The sequence below is a fragment of the Neofelis nebulosa genome, chromosome 14, assembly GCF_028018385.1.
Source record: "Neofelis nebulosa isolate mNeoNeb1 chromosome 14, mNeoNeb1.pri, whole genome shotgun sequence".
Taxonomy (NCBI): domain Eukaryota; kingdom Metazoa; phylum Chordata; class Mammalia; order Carnivora; family Felidae; genus Neofelis; species Neofelis nebulosa.
Window position 1 is genome coordinate 78,704,194 of NC_080795.1, and position 15,710 is coordinate 78,719,903.

At 46.2% G+C, this 15,710-nt stretch overlaps 1 protein-coding gene across 5 annotated transcripts in view; it reads right to left on the reverse strand.

Annotated features, from left to right (window-relative positions):
* The window catches only part of FAM135B (family with sequence similarity 135 member B), a 293,649-nt gene that overhangs the window by 220,660 nt on the left and 57,279 nt on the right, over positions 1-15,710 (reverse strand). Inside the window, exon 1 of one of the 5 annotated variants that reach the window (XM_058699172.1) lies at positions 9,575-9,596. The exons of 3 other annotated variants lie outside the window; for them this stretch is intronic. The gene's annotated coding sequence lies outside the window, so the exon portion shown is untranslated. One more of the 5 variants, XM_058699171.1, reaches the window with a different exon arrangement.

The following is a 15,710-nucleotide window of genomic DNA, read 5'->3' on the forward strand; positions in this document are numbered from 1 at the left end:
GAAAATGGGTTAAGCAGATGTCAAGACTGCAGGAATTCTCAGAGCCTTTGCTATAATTATTCCCTCTATGCCACTCCAAAAAGTACAGAGTATCTCTCTACCTTCCCTGATTATGGAATTCTTACTTTGTGGGTTCTCACCTGGACTGATAGATGATAGTATATACTCTTTCAGAAAACGTAACCTAACCAAATGCCCCCCTATGAAAGACAAGGAAACTCTCCCAGCTCTGTAAACCTGAGCGAACTGCTGAAACGTTCTGAACTCTGGTTGCCCCTTTTGCAATCCCCATCCCACAGAACCAGAAGTGGTGCAACGGAAAACCATGATGAGGAAGCACACAGGAGACACACAGAGCTCATGTTGTCTTTCTTCCCTGAGCGGCAGCCACAGGCTTGGAAGGAATCCATCTGTTTACCTGCCTGGGCTCTGAGCCAAATGTTGGTTCCAGGGACGTTTCACATCTATTTTCCCAGTCTTCAGCAAAAAGAAAGAAAAATGGCCTCTTAACCCCAGCTGACACAGCAATGGGACCTGGGAAGGCCAAGGATGACAGTCGTTCTATCTAATGTAATCTTTTCCTATAGCAATAACAACCAATTGCGTTGCCTTTCTTAAGAGCCAGGTGACGGATGTGACTGATGGGCCAGTCACATCATCCTGGGTGATACATTACAGGGTAAAGCTATGACAGAAAACTCACATGATCATTTCTGAGCACCATCTGGCTTAAGTGGTTCTTCACAGAAAGGACCAACATCCTGGGAACTTAGGCATGTTTACCTGGGCAAGTCCTGCCCTCCATGGATAGCTGTACTGTACACTTGCTGGTCAGGTGGCTACAAGTAGTTCCTGAGTGGCTGCTACGTGTCTGTCCCTGGTGTGCGTGTGTGTGCACATGAGTGTGTGTGTGCATGTGTGTGTGTGTGTGTGTATGTGTGTATGAGAGAGAGAGAGAGAGAGAGAGAGAGAGAGAGAGAGAGAAAGGGAAGGAGGGAGGGAGAGAGATGGAGAGAGAGATTGCTGCAGAAGCCTTCCAAACAATAAGGTTCTCGTAGAAAGCAAACCAGAAGAAAAGGCAGTGCAAGGTGAACTCCGAATTCCCTGGGGTCTTAGAAACCTGCAGATTCAGGAGTGCTTAGAAGATTTCCTCCCAGACAGCATCAACCCCTCCATAGGTGTGGCACACACAGGGCATCTCTAGCATTATGGTAGGTCCCACAAAGTCAGATAAGGGACTCCTTACTTGCTTGGCGAACAGAATGCACTTTCAAGAAGACACAGGATGAGAAATATAAGACTGGCGCAGCCTTTATGGAAAAAGAGTATGGAGGCTCCTCAAATAATTAAAAACAGAACCAACATATAATCCAACAGACCCAGCTCTGGGCATTTATCCAAAGGAAATGAAACCAGGATCTTTGGGGGCACCTGGATGGCTCAGTTGGTTAAGCATCTGACTTTGGCTCACATCATGATCCCACCACGGTCCATGAGTTCGAGCCCTACATCAGGCTCTGTGCTGACAACTTGAAGCCTGGAGCCTGCTTCAGATTCTGTGTCTCCCTCTCTTTCTGCCCTTCCCCCACTCATTCTCTCTCTCTCTCTCTCTCTCTCTCTCAAAAATAAATGAATAAAACATTGAAAAAAATTTAATAAACAAACTTGAAACCAGGATCTTCATTGCCGCATTATTCACAATAGCCAGGAAATGGAAATGACTTCATGGTTCAATGATGGATGAATGGATAAAGGACATGTTGTACATACATACAACGGACTATTATTCAGCCTCAAAAAAAGAAAGATCCCACCATTTGCAACAGCATGGATAGACCTGGAGGGCATCAATCAGGCTACGTGAAATGAGCCACAGACAGAAAGACAAATACTGTACCGTCTCACTTATATGTGGAATTGTAAAAAGTCAAGCTCATAGAAGCAGACAGTAGAGAAGTAGCTGTGCCAGGGGTAAGGAGGTGAGGGAGACGAGGAGATGATGGTCCGAGGGCACTGAGTTTCAGCTACACAAGACAAGCACGTTCAGGACACAGCATCGCACCTGCGGCTAACAATGCAATGTTGTAAGTCTAAAATTTGCGAAGAGGGTCGATCTTATATTCAATGTTCTTACCACACACACACAAAAAAAGAATAAAATTAGAATATGAAAAGGAAAGAACACAGGAGGAAACTAGGAGATGATGGATATGCATGGCCGTGATGGTGGTGATGGTTTCACAGGTGTGTACTGATCAGCCCAAACTCATGGAGTTAAATATATTAAATAGGTATGATTTTTCACAGGTCAATCATCCTTTGATAACACAGCTCGAAAAAAACCCTCACAAGGGACAGTGTTCCTAAGTAAATAAATCAGAATGCTAACACACACACACACACACACACATACACACACACACACACACAAGCACACGCCTAAATAAGCAGAGAAGAACTCTCACGTCCAACACCGTACTCGGCCCTGGACATTCTTGAGCCAGGTCCGAGAGGACCGGACAGCCTCTCTTCGACAATGTCCCACCTCAGGCGGGACCCACAGCTCTGTCACGTGCACAAAACACTCACCGTGGGCCAGACGCCGATCGTCTGACACCTCCACCCGAGGGGGTGGGTGCTCTCTTCTGACAGGGAGACAAGGGCACGGGAGAGCGGGTCACCTGTCCAAGGACCAACAGCCAGAACAGGGCTGGGACCCGCCACTCCGGTCTGCCTCCCGAGTCGCTGCTCTCGGCCACCAGCCACATAGCTTTGAGTGTCTGCTCCCAGTGCAAAGGTAAATAATGCAGATTAAACTGAAGTTTGCGGAGGGGCAGCGTAGTTCAGGTGAATAAGCATCCAACTCTTGATTTGGGGTCATGTTATGATCTCATGGGTAGTGAGTTCGAGTCCTGCATCGGGCTCCACAATGACGGTACAGAACCTGCTTGGGATTCTCTTTCTCCTTCTCTCTCTCTCTCAAATAAATAAACTTAAAAATCAGTAAATAAACTGCACCAGTTTGCATTCCCATCAACAGTGCAAGAAGGTTCCCATTTGTCCACATCCTCGCCAGCATCTGTAGTCTCCTGATTTGTTCATTTTAGCCACTCTGACCGGCGTGAGGTGGTATCTCAGTGTGGTTTTGATTTGTATTTCCCTGATGTGATGAGTGAGCACTGGGTGTTGTATGGAAACCAATCTGATGATAAATTATATCAAAAAAAGAAAGAGAAAAAAGATAGATAGATAGATAGATAGATAGATAGATAGATAGATAGATAGATAAACTGCAGTTTGTGGACAAATGAGAAAATACTGCCCCCACTCAGTGCACAGGAAAACTCAGTGCTGATCCCAGAAGACAACCCCTCAACCACATACTCTTCTCTGGAAGGAAGCCTCTTGGGTCCCTTCTGCTCAACCTTTCCAATGCCCAGGCAAAGCCCCTCACCCTCCACTCACACGCCCCACTTGTCAGAAGCTACCACGACCACCTTGGAAAGTGGCCCAGGAACCACTCGTGATCTGCAGGCCGGTTTCTCAGGAGAATTTTTTCAAGCAGTGCACCAAACTCTGTTGACCCAGTAACATGGAGCTCCACGGCTAAAAGGAAGTCTGGTGCTGTGGCAGCTGAAGTGTCCCACACTGTTGCGCAGACATTGTTTGATTTAGTTCTCATAGCAATCCTGAAAGTAGGGATTTTTATCTCTGTTCTACAGACAAGAAAACAATGCCACAGAGTTGAAGCGGCTCCCGGCTCCAAAGGACAGTGGGCTGGACCTTGACCTTGACCTTGAGCTCAGGGCACGGTGACCTTAAAACGGCCCCTTCAGCACGTTCATTTCCCTCCTCTGACTCTCCAGTCTGCGCCGTCCCCTCTCCAAATGATGCGGGGCCCTGCTGTGCAGCAGTCGAGAAAGAATTCTTGCGACAGCCTCGGTGCAAAAGGGTGCTTTTATTATAGCACGGGGACAGGATCCGTGGGCAGAAAGGGCTGCATTGTGATTGTGAGGAGGGACTAATTATATACTTTTAAGTTTGAGGGGGTGGGGGAGAGACAAGCTAAGTCTCTAAAGGGACTTCTGCAAGCGAAAGAAGAGTCATAGGATCCTGGGAGGTCTGGCTATTCTCAAGGGAAGGTTGCTTTCAGTCTCTAGCAAGGCATCAGCATTAGGGTCACCATGACTTCCTTGAGGAACGCTCTGCGTGTCTCAGGGATTTATTTATTCAGTGGGCCGCAAGCTGTAAGGAGATTCAAGCTGAGCTACATTTCCCTTGCCTTTGTTCTCCTCATCACAAAGACAGGACCGCCTCGGCACCCACCCAGTCATTCATTCAAAACGTTTCCCTGACCTTCTGATGGGTACAGGGCAGAGGTTCTCAACTGGGGGGCAGTTCCACCAGCAAGGCCCTGAGGGATTTTGGGTTTTTACAACTGGAGAGGGTCACAGGCAGTCAGTGGGGGGAGACCAGAGATGTGGGCACACGACCTACCACATGCGGGACAGTCCCTCCCACAGCAATCCTGTCGAGGGTGAGAATCTCGGGGACGAGTTGCAGAGACTATTAAATACCAAGAAAAACCCTGCACTGTTCTGAGTGTGTTCGTGTCTTTAACTAAGCGATCTTCAAAAGAGACTGTGAGCCTAGTGGTATTCCCATTCCGTGGAAGAGGAGGGAACGGAAGCCCGCGAGGCTACTCTCATTGTTCGAGGGCTACAGGGCTGGGACTTAGACCCAGAAGTCCAGTTTCAGGGCTGACAGCTGAAACTGTTGTCCTAAGATACTGCCTGTATTCTGTGCTGGCAGCGGGAGCGAGACAGAGCCACAGCACAGACCTGAGAACCGAGGCCAGGGTCGGACTGGGGATGTCACAGGGTGCTGCACGTGGGCAAGGGAGACCCAGGAAGAGCAGACACCCCAGCAGTGGGGCTGACATTATCAGGAAGGGCTCCGGGAGGAGAGAATGTCAAACTTCTGAGTTGACTTCCTCGTGGCATAAGAGGATCATGCCCTTGGGACACCTGTGAACGTAAAATGCGATATTCTGTGTGGCAGGAAGCCTCTAAAGGGGCCCCCCTAGGCCTTATCTCCTGGTATCTATGACCTTGTGTCACCCTCCCCCAAGATCACAAAGATTCTGGCTCCCACTCTGCCTGCCCTCTCTTGCTCTCTCTGATAAGGGCTTGCTGCCCCAGGAAGAGGGCCCCATGGCAAGGGCCTGAGGGATCCCCAGCCAACAGAGGACCCTCTGAGAAGTGAATCCTGCAGACCACCATTTCAGTGAACTTGAAAGGGGATCACCCTTAAGAGGATGTAGCCCCAGGCAACAGCTTCATTGTACCATGCAGAGTCCTGAGCCGGATCACCCAGAGCTTAAGCACACAGGCAGATTCGCAACCCTGTGAGATCATTAATGTTGTTGTTTTAGGCTGCTGACCTTCGAGGTAATAGGTAACTCATGCAGTGTGCCTCTGGAAGCTTCTCATGTTCTATTTCACATCTTCTTGGCCTCACTGACTCTGATCCAAATCGTCTCAGGGATGACCGGTTCTGCTGGGGCTCCAGTAACCTCCAGTGAGTGGAGTGGAATCTGATCCCACCTTGCCTGAGCCTCACAACGCACTCTCTCGCACCCCTGGGATATTAACCCCATCTGGAACAAACTTCTGTCCAGAACAACAAATACATGATTTCCTCTCTCCCGGCAGCCAGGATGGACAGCCTGAGATACATTTTACACTGCTTCTCAGGCACTGCCCTTGGCACCTGCGGGAATACAAAACCAGAACTGTAAAGATGGCCACCTGGCTGGCGCCCCCAGTGGCTCTCTATCCTTCCATGCTTTGCTTCCCGGACCCTCTCTCCTCCAACCTAGGATCACAACCTAGTACTGTGTGCACACAACCCTTGCCCCCAGCTCTTCTTTCTGAGTCAGTTAGGTCAGGATGAACAGTGTCTAACACAACAGAGATGCCAATCCTTGGGAATGATCAAGCTTTCTCTCTCTGCAGCTGGGAGACCCCAACTTTTTCCCTTTTAGTTTGAAAGCTTTACAATTCCAACAATTTTTCCATTGTACGCACAGCCTCTTACCTTCACCAGAGCACACAGCAAAATGGAAGACACAAGCCCTACAATGAGCAGGGTCTGAATTACACCGAGGAAGAGTCCCTCCCAGCTCCCTCTCTCCAGCATCCATAAAGTCTCCCCCTCCCCCTTCTTGTCCTTCATGCCTTGTTGACACTCTCCAGCTTAGATGTGCTCCACCTCACCATCTGTCTCAAATTTCCAAGCCTTTGCTCATCTGCTCTCTCTGTTTTGATGAGCCTCCTATCTTCCAGTTAATTCTTAAGTATTCTTAATAACATACTTTAAGGGTCGTTCTATCCAGTAACTTAGGACATCTTCCCCCAAGACACCCCATTTGGCCTACACATTGCTTCTCTGAGATTTCAGAAGTATTTCGAGTATATGTCTGCTTAAATTATTCATTTTTCTCAGAAAACACTGGAAACTGAACTATGACTGGGATGAACACTCTTTCATCTAGTACCCTAGGTGCTTCATCACTTTTTATCGAATGAATGGATGTGTTGGATAATGGAAGAAGAATGGCAAAAACTAATTTTCCCTTGAACATTTTTTGCTGACAATTTCAACATAAATCTGAAGGCTGTTCACTCCTATGTTGGAAAAGAAAAAATGGAATAAAAACACATACTCTTCTACGATTTCTATATTCAGATGACAGTTGGGTACACACACCATTGGCTCGGTTCAGCAAAGCCAACAATCTGGCCCTACTCCTTGTGCATCTGAGAGCTTGTGAAATCACCAGGTAAACATGCAGAGTAAATCTGGGGAGAGGGTGGCAAACACTTTTCACATCCCTCCCTTTTCCTTGGCTACGCCAGCCACCCTCACCTCCCAACAACCCATCTCCAATAAGGCCTTTATTTTCAAGAGTGAGCACATAGAACATCCAAAGCTCTATGATCTGAGCAATGTGTCTACAGATCAGGGACTTTTAAATACTTGGGAACTACTGAGATAATTTAATGACTGAATATGCTTTAAACCCATTGCGCGCGTGCGCGCACGCACGCGCGCGCGCGCACACACACACACACACACACACCCCAAAGATGGGAAGATCACAACGACCCAAGACAGCTCATTTAGTTTCCAGCTAGGTAATAAATAGAGAGGACATGTGATATTTCCTTTCTGAGGATATGTAAACTGGGACAAAGTCACCCAGCCACTGAGCCTCAGTTTCTACATCCATAAAATAGAAACCATAATGGGCCTGCACAGCCTCACACAATGGACAGCAATGATGATTTCAGGAAATAACATTGACAGAGCAAAACTGCAACTCTAAAGAGATTGTTTCTTCCAGTACAGATGGCTTTCCCTGCACCACCTTCCACTCGGGGTACCTGGGCATTCTGCATTCCCCACCTCCAGAAGAGGGTGGGCACCTTGGAACTGCAGACATAAAACAACAAAAGCCAGTCCCTGGTTGTAAGTTTTGAAACAGACTTTTGAATTTAATGGGAAAGACTGTCATTTGACAGAAAAGATTTTGGACTTTCAAAAGCCTAGGAATTACAAGAAGTTCAGAATGTAATCATTTTTCCCTCTCCCCAACCTAGAAACCAGATAAAGTCTGATGGGATGAGAGCAATTTGAGAGAGACTGGAAGGGGAAGCAGAAATGACTGCACCCCCAGTTCATTCCCTGCTAAGAGTCCCCAGGCTCCTCCACCCTCAAACCCAGCTGAGCGCTCTTAATATAAAGAAAAAGTGAGAACTTCCAGATGACCTGGAGGAACCTCTGTGCAGAAGGTACCTATGTCCTCATCCCTGGGTTGAGCCTGGTGATGCAGCAGGCTCACAGAGTTCCTCAGGCACCAACTGGTGTCCTGTCAGAAGGACCTCAAAGGCTCAGAGAGCCAAGAATGGAAGCCCTGGGGTAAGGGACAAGAGGCTGATGACTGAGGATCCCATGGGAAGACATAAACTCTAAGAATGCTGGTGAGGATAGCTGATGGTCAAGGGTGAACCACCCAGTCTCCCACCCTCAGGCCCCATCTCCACCTCTGTGGCTTTCTGCAAGTCCAAAAATTCAATCTCATTGAAGAGTGCAGAGAGATTCTGGATTTTGTTGTTATCTATGGCCAGGAAGCTAACATAGAAATGAGGTTCCACTACAGAAATACAGGTTTTGGAAAACCTGAATTGGTGAGCTAGGTCACCATAAGGAAAGGGCCTCACCCAGTTTCTGGCCCAGAGCAGGTGTCCAATAAGTAGCAGTTCCCTCCCTGACCTTCACGCAAGGCTCCACGGCTCCCAATTTAGCTATCTGTCGTGACGATTACAAAGGATTTAATCACAGAATCTTTGCACAGTGGGTAACTTTCCAGGCCAGCTCTCTCAATATAGAGTTTGGAAATCCCAGGGAGGCCAAGGCACAGCAAGGTAGCATCAGTGACAGGGCTGGGGACGCGGGTCTCTCAAATTTATGCCAACCTCCTTCCACTTCTCATGATGCTTCCCAAAGAGCAGAGCCAAAGATGACTTTGCAGGAGATCATAAGTGATCTAAGTGTCTGAAGACAGGACAAGAGGCAGGTAATTAGTGCAAAAAGCTAATTAAGGTGATATGGCCCCAGGGGCAATCCAACTGCTCTCCAGAGTCCAAGAATTAATGACAGTGATACAGTAACTTACTCTAACCCTTCAGCTCCCCATAGGTCCATCTCCTGAACAATGGCTTCATCTACTCACTCTATCAAGTGCCTCCACTGGTTCTGGAATGTGTGGTCCCCCTTTTTGGCACAACACGCAAGACTCTCTCTGTTTTGGCTTCAGTGTACTTTCTTAGCCTCATTTCCCACCCAAGTCTTCCAGGGAACCTCTTCCTTCCCTTGGCCACAATATTTTCTGAGCCATACATATCATTGCATTTTATAAATATTCTTTCTCAGGTGGCTTTTCAAAATATACTTTCTATGCATTGCTACCATGAAACCCTTGCAATGCCAGGTGGACACAGTCTATTCCACTGATTTGCCTCTTAATTCAAAACAGTTCTGTCACAAATGCATCCCGAAGGCATGTTGGGCTGACCACATGGTCACCACTATCTTTTTTAACACTCCAAGTATTACCATTAATAATAAGATCTAGCAGCTAATGAGTGATTATTAAGTTTCCAGGAGCTCTCCAGAGTAGTTTATACTCATGGACAAGTTGACCTTTACAATGACCTTGGAAGTGGGTGAGATTACCCGAAAATTAGGTTTGAAAAAGACTCAAGAGAAGACAAATGATTCAACCCAAGTTCAAAGAGAATAAATGAGAACCAGAAGTAGATTCCAAAGCACATACTCTTAGGCACTGTATTTCACCTACAAGCACTTACTTGCAAACATCAAATGTAGTCATTGAGAAGACAAATATCACTCTGAGCAAGGCCCCATCAATAAGATGTGGTTGTGGAGAGAGCTGGTATAGATCCCATTCTTAAATTCATAAAACTGTTCAGAGAGAATGCAGTCTTACCCCTTGCAGGTGTACTCTCTACGGTGGCCATATTAGAATCCCCATTGTTCACGAAGACTCCACTCGTTGGATCCATTGACATTCCATTTAGAATTGCTCTGAGGCAATGGAGGAGGAAAGATGAACCAAGTCTTATTCACCCTCTTTAGAGTGGTCAGAACACAGGATTAGCATCTGCCAGGCTTGGCTTTCCATCCTGGCTTCACCTCTCACTCAACGTGGACCTTGAGCTTTCTTCACCTGAGCTTTGGCCAACAAGTTATTTGAGACACTGTCCCAGGTGCTGACACCACACATGAGGCTCAGTTTATGCCATCAAAGAATTCATAGGAACTAGATAAGTTTAGTACAACACGGTAAGCTCAGCAAGAAAGAACTTAAGTCTCAAATCATACAACAAAATACTATGCCAAAAGACCAATAATCATATGAAAAATTACTCAATTTCATTTACAATCTTATAAACGCAAACTAAAATCATAAGATGATACTACTTCACACTTACCAGAATGGCCAAGGTGAAAAAGGCAGGCAATACCAAGTGTGTGGGGAGGTACAATATAACTGAAATTGCTGTATACTACTGGAGTAAGTCTGATATGACCACTTTGGAAAACTATGTACAGTATCTACTAAAACTGAATATGCAGGCACCCTGTAACAAAGCTATCAATTCTCAATTATATACCCAACAGAAATGCACATATATATATATATATATACGTGTGTGTGTGTTTTTGTGTGTGTGTGTGTGTATATATATATATATATTAATTAAACAGATGTAAGAATGTCTGTACCACTTCTTGTAATGCTCCAACAGTGGAGATTATACAGATCTTAGTAGAATGGGTGACTGAATTGTGGTATATTCATACTTTGGATACTGTATGGTAACAAGAATGAGATACCGCTACATACAGAAAGACGGATGAGTTGCATAATGATGTTTGAGTAAAAGAAACGAAACACAAGAGTCATACACTGTACGACCCCACGTCTATAAAGTTCAAGAAGTCAGGACAAGTAACTACACTTGGCAGTGGTGGTGGGTAGTAATTGGAAAAACCACAAAGGGTATTCATAGGAATGTGGATGATCTTGTTTCTTGATTTGGGTACTGGTGAAACTAGATTTTTGACTTTGAGAAACTCCATTGAGATTATACAAATGTATGTTTCAGTTAGATTTTTCTTTATGTTTCTTCCATGACACTGATGTGTTGAGATATGTCTTTTACCTTGATTTTTCCAAAAGTCATATGTTTTATCCTGAAACAAAAACTACATTTCAAAGCCTTGACCCATGAGACAAGAATTGTAACATTTACCTTCAAAAGGGGATATGATAATTAAATTGGGAAACATGCACCAACAAGTTACAGGCACACGAAATGCTTGCATTGAGTGAGTGCATCCTATCAATGCTATTACTTCAATGGGCTCCACAGTTTAGAAAACTAGGTAGCAATATCTACTAAAACTGGACTTAACGAAGATCCTATAACACAGCTATGCCGATCTAGTTGTACAATGTAGAATGTTTCGACAGGTTTTATACCATTCCCTGGTAATTTCCCATATTTCAATCTCTATTGCTTTGATGTACTTTTCATTCTTGCTATAATAAACCCCTTATGCATCCCAAACTCAACCCATTATGTTGCTGCAACTGGTCTCGACTTAGATGTTCTGTTTTCTTTTTTTTTTTTTTAATTTTTTTTAACGTTTATTTATTTTTGAGACAGGGAGAGACAGAGCATGAACGGGGGAGGGTCAGAGAGAGGGAGACACAGAATCTGAAACAGGCTCCCGGCTCTGAGCGGTCAGCACAGAGCCCGACTCGGGGCTGGGACTCACGGACCGCGAGATCGTGACCTGAGCCGAAGTCGGCCGCTTAACCCACTGAGCCACCCAGGCGCCCCAGGTGTTCTGTTTTCTTGCAATTCCCAGCTCATCAACCCGTTCATGTCCACACACACACCACAAGCAACCTCCTTAAAGTCCTCTCCCACTTTTTAACTCCCATACTTTGCTCCTCCAAAAACAGTAACAGCATTACTATCATCCTCAGTTGTCATTTATTGGGTATCAATCATGTGTCACGCTCTGGGACACATGCCTTATATACATTAACTTATAATCCAATCTACCCCTTAAACAATATGGATACATCATTGAATAGTTTTAAAATAAACAAATTATGAAAGAAATTAGCAAGGACCAAGGAAGTTAGGCATCATTATCCCAGTTTTTAGGTGAGGACACAGAGGCTCCAGGTGAGTGGGAGCAAGAGGAGCTGGGGTTCAAACCGGGGCTGGTGGGTTGCCACACCGAATGTTCTGCCCCACACTAGCTCAGCCTGTCACTGAAGACCGCCTGACAGATTTTCAGCATAGTGAGTCCAGACATAAGGCTGTCTCTCACGATAACCCAATCATGATTTGTCCATTTGCAGTCAGGGAAGCTGAGGTGGAGGTCTATTTCAGTGCCCAGGTCTTTGCATCATGTTTTACGCGATAGAGGAATCATAAAACTGGAGTTGTGTGTATGCAGGTGTCATTTGTAGCAGCCAAACAATCCACCTGTGTTATTTGCTTTATCTTAAGAGGACACAGGATGTTCTCCTCAATTTAAAGATGTGTTAACGGGGGCTCAGAGTGGCTGTGCAGCAGTGGGACCTGGGCTTAGAACCATCAACCTTAACGATTTTATGTCAGGCTCTCTCCCGCACAAACCCACCTTCCTAAAGATTCAGATGTCAGTGAGTCCTAGCAGGGACCTCTGCCGATTCCATAACAAAGGGCTAATGGGGTCACGCTCTTCTTTTAAATTGTCAATATTTTTAGGTTTACTTTTGTTCCTGCTGTTTCGAATACAGGCTTCCGTTTAACCTTCAAAACCTAATTCAAATATCTCATTCTCTCAGAAGTCTTCTCAGATCTTGTACTCCCTTATTTCCTTCAAAAAACTGTCCCCAAAGGCCTACAATGTAAGTGTCAGTAGCCAAGGTACAGAGGCTTCGATGGTGCATAAAAAGCCACCTCCCTGTTCTTCCAGTGCTTATGTTTTTAAGGGGGGCTCGCACGCATGGCTCTCAAATGCAATTTCCAACTGCAGTAAATGCCATGAGCGAAAAGTACAGGGGGCTTTCAAACCAGATTGTGGGGCACTGGATCTAGTCTCGGAGGTCAGGGAAGACATCCTCAGGCAGAGTTAATATTCTGGTATGACCTGTACTTACTTGGCTGCACTGTAATAACCCCCCCAAGTGTTTCCACAATAGTCTGTGAGTAACGCAAGGGCAGTACCACGTCTCATTCAGGCCTCAAGCCCATGTCCTAGAAGCCTTGGGTGGCCCATTGTAGGTGGCTAAGGGATCTCTGTCATCCTCAGCACTACAGCTGCTACCCTTGTGGCCACCACCGTCAGTGGAGAAAAATGTAGGGAGCGTGTGAGTGAGCGGAAGCCCCGTGTGATGACCTCTACTCAAGGGCACCTTCTTGGCACCTAAAGAAAGAAAACAGCACCTTGTTGATGGCAAAGGAACGGGAAAGCCAACTAGCTCCCACTTCTCTGAGAGGCTAATTTGCTCTCGGTACCTCCTCCCCAGCCTCTTTCACAAGCTTGGAGCAGCAGCAGCTTTCTGATAATGACTATCCACAAGTCCCACGCCGTGATTGTGGTTTGCATTAAGCCTGGTTAAAACATCAGCTTACGAGGCGGGTGTGGATGCAGAGGTGTCATCCAGCCCAGAGCAGAGATCAAAGATGCCATCTTGGCACCGGAGAAAATCTGCTCATAGGTACTTCAACTTTCAGAGCTGGATTTTTTACATCTGGAAGGCTCCTTTCAGAAATCCTCTCCAATCAGCACAAACGACAAAGAAACTGATTGAGGTCTGGGAAGATCAATTCAGGACCAAGAGCAAGCAAGGGACAAAACTGAGTCCTGGGCCCCAGCTTTGCAGGTTTTAGATGCAACAGTCCTCTCACTATGCCCAGTTCTTGCATCATTTTTTTTTCTCCTAGTACTTTGTAGACGTACTGCATACATTTTTTTTTAATTTTTTAAAACATTTATTCATTTTTGAGAGTGAGAGAGACAGAGGATGAGCAGGGGAGGGGCAGAGAGAGAGGGAAACACAGAATTGGAAGCAGGCTCCAGGCTCCGAGCTGTCTGCACAGAGCCCGACGCAGGGCTCGAACTCACAAACCGCGAGATCATGACCTGAGCCGAAGTTGGACGATCAACCGACTGAGCCACCCAGGCGCCCCTGCATACATTTTTTTTTAAGTTGTGGTTAAGAACACTGAACATGAGACCAACCCTCTTGACAAACGTCTAAGTGCACAATACACATCATTGACTACAGGCACAACATCGTGCAGTAGATCTCTAGAATGTATTCCTCTTACGTAACTGAAACTTTATACAGCTGCGGCGCAGGAAGCATGCAATTCCAGCTAAAGTAGCACTTCCTAGAGAGGAAGGCTCACACGGACTGCAGATTTCGTGTAAAGTTTTCACTACTGCATTCAGTCCCTCCAGTGCCTTTGCTGCGCCCCCTCTGCCCTGTGCTGCCCTGGTTTCCATTTCCATCGGCACCGATAAGAGCAGTCGCCACTTGCTGATCACCTGCAAGCCACGCCCACTCAGACACCTGCACACACACCACCCGGAATGCTCAGAAGCACTCCACAAGGACGTGTGGCATGTGTGTTGGATACCTACTGATGCATAACAAGATCACCCTGGAGCCCGCTGACTTAAAAGCGATGATTTTATTTGCTTCCCATTCAATGGATCAGGCATTAGAGCAGAGCCCAGCTTTGACTCCACACCCAGCCAGGGAGTTCTCAGTTGGGGTTGGAAGATGCAAAATGGTGCCTGGCCTCTCTGGACATGGCGTCTCTCTCCTGCTGGGCGGTCAGGGTTCAAGTTGGTGCCGGTCTCCAAGAGAGAACGTTCTAGAAGGTGAGAGTGGAAGCTGTGGATCTCTTCAGGTCCAGGCTTGGAAGGTCAACAGCAGCATTTCAACCACAGTCTGTTTGTCAGGTCAGTGAGAGGGCTGGCCCAGATTCCAAGGGACGCGAAAGAGACACCGCTGGTAGAAACACCTTGCAAAAGGCAGTGTGGGATGGGAGGTATCATTACAGGCATCTTTGGAGTGTAACAGTTAGGACCGTGTTCTCTGCAATCAGACATCTTGGTTCCACCATCAGCTGTGCGTCCATGGACAAAGCCCACCTCTCTGAGTCTCACATTCCTCACCTCTAAAATGGGAATAATAGCATCTGCCTCATCAGCTTTCGTAAGGGAATAAATAAAATAATGCCTAAAATGAGCTTCACGCCATGTCCCCCACACAACAAATCTCTACAAACAGTTGCTGTTTTTAGAGTGATCTTATAATTTATCATCCAATTCAGGACACTTTTGAGAGTGAAAGAGGGAGGGGCTGCTTTGTGTAATTATGTGGACACAACAGGTACACACGGGATTTATATGCACCTCCAGCTACTATCACCGTCAATCTTTAAAAATAGCCAAAATCCAACTCAAACCGAAATGAGAAGAGATTAATGAGCTCCCCCAAGTTCATTCACTCACTCACACGCTCCCTCACACATCTGGGGAGCTCCTCCACGCCAGGCGCCGAATAAGAGAAAATGTGTCCCTGCCATGTTGAAACTTACACTCCAGTAACAGAGAAACTACATCATCAAACAGGTAAATAATTAGTTTCCTGTAATGTGGCTCTTCATCAGGTGAACCAGGGTAAAGGAGGAGAAAATGCACTAGTGGGCACAGCTGTACCTGAAACAGATAATTCTTCCTCAATGGCTGAAATCAGTGGTCCACAGACCGTGACCCAGGGGCCTGGGCTGGTGTCTGCCTGTCCAGATAAAAATGTGTCATTGAAAGACAGCCGCACCCGTTGATTTACATATTCTTTTATGGCTGCTTTTAAGCATCAGGCGCTGGTCACAGGTCACATGGCCTGCAAATCGTAAAATATTTTCTATCGAGCCCTTTAGAGAAAAAATTTGCCCATCTCTGGCTTAAGCAGTGCAGCCATGTAAGAAATGCATTACCATCCCTTCACTGTCACTGAAGATTCAGAGGAAGAGGGC